Source organism: Rattus norvegicus, chromosome 17 (assembly GCF_021556685.1).
Source record: "Rattus norvegicus strain SHRSP/BbbUtx chromosome 17, alternate assembly SHRSP_T2T, whole genome shotgun sequence".
Taxonomy (NCBI): Eukaryota; Metazoa; Chordata; class Mammalia; order Rodentia; family Muridae; genus Rattus; species Rattus norvegicus.
Genome location: NC_141550.1, coordinates 73,721,721 through 73,727,850, shown reverse-complemented (window position 1 = coordinate 73,727,850; position 6,130 = coordinate 73,721,721).

The window sequence follows — 6,130 nt, the reverse complement described above, 5'->3', positions numbered from 1 at the left end:
ATGCTATCCTGCCATGAGAGATGAAAGATAGGCGATTCTGAGAACTGAACCCTGTGCCCGTCCATGTTGCCACTGGGCTTAGCAGAGTTTCTGAGAGATGGCTTCTCCTCTGCCTTTAATCTTCTAGGTGTTGTTAGGAGGCAATCCTCTGGCATTACTGAGAAAAACTCCATGGTTTGTTCTTGATTTTGGCTTGTTTCCTCAAGATTTAACATCAGAAATAGGAGGAACATTGGGGGAACAGACACAGACCAACAGAGAGGGACAAAGTTGCTTAGAACCTAGAAAGAACAAGAGATTCTGTGACTGCCCTCTCCTGTCCCCCCTTTTCAGGAAGTTGTCTCGTGTGTTCAGAACACAAGGCCAGTGTGCTCCACTGCTGTAGCCCCATCTGCTCTGCAGGAGAGGAAGGTCCAGAGGCAACTGGAGCCATTTCCCTATAAGAAGAACTTACATCAGCAGGCCCAACTGCTGATTTATGGTTGAGCCTACACCTATCCAACTCGATTGAAGTTTTCTACCAAATCTTTGTTTTGTTTTTAATTAAAAAAAAAAGAGCATTGATTTCCTTTAAAACTTCACATATTTGGGTGTTTTGTCTGCAAGTATATCTGTATATGACATGAGTACCTTGTGCCTATGCTAGCCAGAAGAGGGATACCTTTTGAGTCAGGATACAGATGGTTGTGAGCCAAATGAATCATTCTTTTATGATGATTTTATCATAGTGACAGAAAGTTGTCTAACACATCTTGTGAAGAAACCAAACGTTTATACAGAAGCCCTTTTAAGTGGTTCTCCAAAGAATCATTAATTCAACAGATACCATGTGCTAGATCCTACGCTCAGAACTGAGACTAAAATGGTAACAATAGAAGTCAGATTCTTTTTCTAAAGACAGAGTGCAGCCGGAATTCTTGGGCATGCACAGATTGATGGAGGGCACAGTGTTAAGTTGGTAAATGTCATGAGAGTGATGACATGATAGCCTGTTTGAGGGTGATGTTTGCAGACACCACTCCTCACAAGCTGGGTGAGAGTGGACATTCCACAACCACAGTAAAATGTAATGTCTTAGAAATCGTGACAATGTGTCAGCCAGACAGGGTTGCTGTGTAAAAGTCAGTTAAGGTAACACATTCAAAATGCATGGCACAGAGCCTGCTACATAATAACCATTTATTCAATGCTAGGGGTTATTTCAGTACTGAAGATATGCTAATGCAACAGCTCAGAGAAGAGAACACCTTTAGATAATGGGATTTATATATATATTTAAATCTAGTATATGGATTGGTCATCAAAGATTAATAGGGGAGTTGATCCTCATACCATATAAAGACCCAGTAAAGAAAGAGAATTACAGACCAATTTCCCTTCTGAACATAAATGCAAAAATTCTCAGTAAAATAATTGCAATCTGAAGCCAAGAACACATTGAAATATCACCCCCCATGATCAAGTAGGCTTCTTCTCAGAGGTGCACAGGTGGTTTAACATACATAAATTGTTAAGCGTAATCTACCATATATAAACAAACTGAAAGAAAAAGAAAGACTATTTCAGCATCTTATTAGATACAGAAAAAGTTTTTTTTTTTTACAAAATTCAACACCCCTTCATGATAAAAGTCCTGGAGGGATTGGGGATACAAGGAAACTACCTCATCATGGTAAAGCAGTTTACATCAAGCCCATAGCCAATGCCAGCTTTAATGAGGAGGAACTCAAAGAAATTCCGTAAAATCAGAAACAAAGAAGGCAACATTCCCTTCTTCCATACCCATTCAATATAGTTAAGTCTTAGCTAGAGCAAGAAGACAACAAAAGGAGATCAAGAGGATATAGATTGGAAGGGAAGAAAGAAGTCAAATCATCTTTATCTGTAGATGGTGTGACTCCAAAGAGACAATCTACTGGGGACTTCTATAGCTGATAAACACTTTCAGCAAGATAGCTGGATACAAAATTATCTCACAAAACCCAGCAGCCCTAGTATATACAAATGGACCGAGAAAGAAATCAGGGAAATACTACCTTTCACAATAGCTTCAAATAACATAAACTATCTCGGGATAGCTCTCACCAAGTACATGAAAGACTTACACAGTACAAACTTTAAGGCACTAGAGAAAGAAATTGAAGGTATCAGAATATGGAAGGATCTCTGAGGGTCAGACCAGTAGGAATAATATAGTAAAGGTGTCTATTCTGCCAAAAGTAATCTACAGATTCAGTGCAACCCCCACCAAACATCCAACACAATTATTCACAGATCTTAAAAGGATAATTTCCAGCTTAATATGGAAATACATGCATGCCAAAAGTATAGTAAAAACCACCCTGAATAATAAGAGAAATACTGAGGTGTATGTACTGCTGAAGAACTATAGTGATAAAGTACAACATGGTATTGGCCCAAAAATCAGACATATTGATCGATGAAATTGAAGACCTGGACACAAATCTACACACCTAATAGATACCAGATTTTGTGATAAAGAAACAACAACAAAAAAAAAAAACACTGGGGAAAAAGACTTTCCTCAACAAATGGTGCTGGTCAAATTGGATATCTGGATGTAGAAGAATTCATATAGACTCATACTTTTGACCCTGTTCAGTATTCAAGTCCAAATGAATCAAAGACAGTAACATAAAACCAGATACACTGAACCTGATAGATGGGAAAGTGGGCAATGGCCTTGAATGAATTGACACAGGATAAGACTTTCTGAAGGGAACACAGAGAGCAGAGGCACCAAGGTCAGATTAATAAATGGAACCTTGTGATGGTTTGTATATGCTCGGCCCAGGGAGTGGCGCTAGTAGGAGGTATGGCCATGTTGGAGAAGGTATGGCCGTGTTGGAGTAAGTGTGTCACTGTGGGCTTGGGCTTTAATACCCTTGTCCTACTCTAGAAGCCAGTCTCCTCCTGGCTGCCTTCAGAACAAGAGATGAAACTCTTAGCTCTTTCAGTGCCATATCTGCCTGGACGCTGCCATGTTCCCACCTTGATGATAATGAACTGAACCTCTGAACCTGTCAGCCAGCCCTAATTAACTGTCGTCCTTATAAGAGTTGCCTTGGTCATGGTGTCTGTTCATGGCAGTAAAACCCTAACTAAGACACTACCCAAAGGCAAATACCAACTCAGCCACAAACCCTTGGATAGACAACGCTGCCCTGCCTGCAAGACATGACAGTGCAATGGTGTCACAAAGCTTGTGGGAGTGACCAACCAACGTCCCATTTGTCTCAATGCCCACCCCACGAGATGGAACCCATGCACAACACTGCTTGGGTGACCAAGAGTATAAGACGAGACTGCACAGGGTAAAGCCAAATACTACTGTTCTAAAACAAGACAAAACAGGGCTGGAGAGATGGCTCAGTGGTTAAGAGCACCGACTGCTCTTCCCAAGGTCCTGAGTTCAAATCCCAGCAACCACATGATGGCTCACAACCATCTGAAATGAGTCTGATGCCCTCTTCTGGTGTGTCTGAAGATAGCGACAGTGTAACCATAATATATAATAAATAAATAAAATATTTAAAAAAAAACAAAAAAAACACTTGTTTAGGGTTGGGGATTTAGCTCAGTGGTACAGCGCTTGCCTAGGAAGCGCAAGGCCCTGGGTTCGGTCCCCAGCTCCGAAAAAATGAACCAAAAAAAAAAAAAAAAACAAGACAAAACAACAACCACAAACGCAACAATGTGTTGATGAAACAACTCCAAACGTCATGCCTGCTGTACTAATAGATCAGTGCCTCGCTCAGCCATCACCAGAGAGGCTTCCTCCTGCAGCAGGGGGGAATAAATACAGAGACCCACAGTCAGACATTATGCAGAGAGTGGGAGACCTTGGATCCTTAGGAGGGGCGGTTTCTGGATGGCCTTTCCTTCAGTATCTGTTCCATTTTCTTGTCTCTGTTCATCCCATCTGCAGACACCAACCCCCTACACTATTGCTGATGCCAAGAAGCGCTTGCTGACAGGAGCCTGGTATGGCTTTTCCCTGAGAGGTTCTACCAGCACCTGACCAATAAAGATACAGATACTTGCAGCCAACCATTGTACTGAGCCCAGGGACCCCAATGGAAGGTCTAGGGGAAGGACTGAAGGGGCTGAAGGGGTGGCGACCCCACAGGAAGAAGAATATCAACTAACTGGACCCCCAAGAGCTCCCAGGGACTAAACCATCAACCAAAGAAAATACATGGAGGGAGCCATGACTCCAGATACATATGGAGCAGAGGATAGGTTTATCTGATATCAATGGGAGGGAAGGGAGGCTTGATGCCCCAATATAGGGGAATGCTAGAGGGGTGAGGTGGGAGTGGGTAAGTGGGTGGAGGAACTCCATCATAGAGGCAAAGGGGAGGGAGGAGAGAGAGGATGGGATGTGATAGGGGGTTTGTGGAGGGGTGATCAGGAAGGGGGGGATGTCATGTGAAATGTTAACAAATATAATGATTAATAATAATAGTAGTAGTAATAAAAAAAAAGAATGAGAGACCTTGGAACACTCAGCCCTAAATGGGATATTTTCCATCAAGTCCGTTCCCTTGGAGCTCAGGGAACCCAGTAGAAGAGGCAGAAAGAGTATAGGAGCCAGAGGGGATGGAGGTCACCAAGACAACAAGATCGTCTAAATTGGCATGAGCAAAGCACATATGAAGAGTGAAACAACATGCACAGGCCTGCATGGGTCTGCACTAGGTCCTTTGCAGGTATATTATGGCTTCCAGTTGCGTGTTTTTATAGGATTCCAGAAAGCACAAATGAGACAGACTCTGATTCTTTTTTTTTTTTTTTCTTTTCTCTTTTTCGGAGCTGGGGACCGAACCCAGGGCCTTGCCAGGGCCAGCGCTCTACCACTAAGCTAAATCCCCAACCCCCCAGACTCTGATTCTTGTACCTTCTCTTGGACTCTTTTCCTTCCATTGTTTTGTCCAAATCCAATGTGTTAGTTTTTGCTATAGTATAGTATATAGTATAGCATAGCATAGCATAGCATAGCATAGATAGCATAGATGGCATGGCATGGCATGGCATAGCATAGCATAGCACGGCACAGCAGAGCACAGCAGAGCCTAGCACACACTGTCATCTTTCAGACAACTGTTTTCTAATGAGAGACAGAAAAGGAGTGGATGTGGAAGGGATGGGAAGGTAAGGGGAACTGGGAGGAGTAGAGGGAGGGAAAACCATAATCAGGAAATATTACATGATGGAAAAGTCTATTTTCAATAAAAGGAAAATTTTTTGAAGGAAAAGTAATTGGAGTAAATATGATCAAGTATATTATACGAATGTCTGAAAAAGTCATCGTTAAATACAATTCTTTGTATCGTTACTGCACACTAACTTTAAAAAAAAAAAGCGTGATCTTGGGATTACTTCAAAGACAACCAATAAAGGAGGAGGCCATCGTGGGGAATAGCAATAGAGCAGGAAGTGTAGAGGAGGGAATAGCGATAGAGCAGAAAGTGTAGAGGAGGGAATACTGATAGAGCAGAAAGTGTAGAGGAGGGAATACTGATAGAGCAGAAAGTGTAGAGGAGGGAATAGTGATAGAGCAGGAAGTGTAGAGGAGGGAATAGTGATAGAGCAGGAAGTGTAGAGGAGGGAATAGCGATAGAGCAGGAAGTGTAGAGGAGGGAATAGTGATAGGACAGGAAGTGTAGAGGAAAGAATGGGGAAGCAGTGCTGAAGAGGGAGGGCTGAGGCATGAAAACTTGTAAATGTCAAGCCAAAGAAGCCAGGATTAATTCCAGTGCGATTTTGGCCATTTCTAAGATTAACCTGGGAAACAAGGGAAAATCATGTTCTTTGGGAAGACTTGCCTGGAGGTAATGGATGAGACTAGAGAGGATGTTAGGGCAAACCCAGTGGCTAGGCACTTGCTTAGCATGTGCCAGGCCCTGCTTTTGATTGTCAGCACTGGAAAAAACCATAGAGGGTGCAGAATGTTTGAGTCAATGAAGTCAGTCGGGAAGCTATAGTTACATAGATGTCTAGACAAAAGGTGACCCAGACATGACTTCACCTTCCTCCTCAAACCCACAGCCCAGTGCTGCAGAACCTCACGATCTTTGCCTCCAGAAGTCCCCAGAGTTCAACAGTG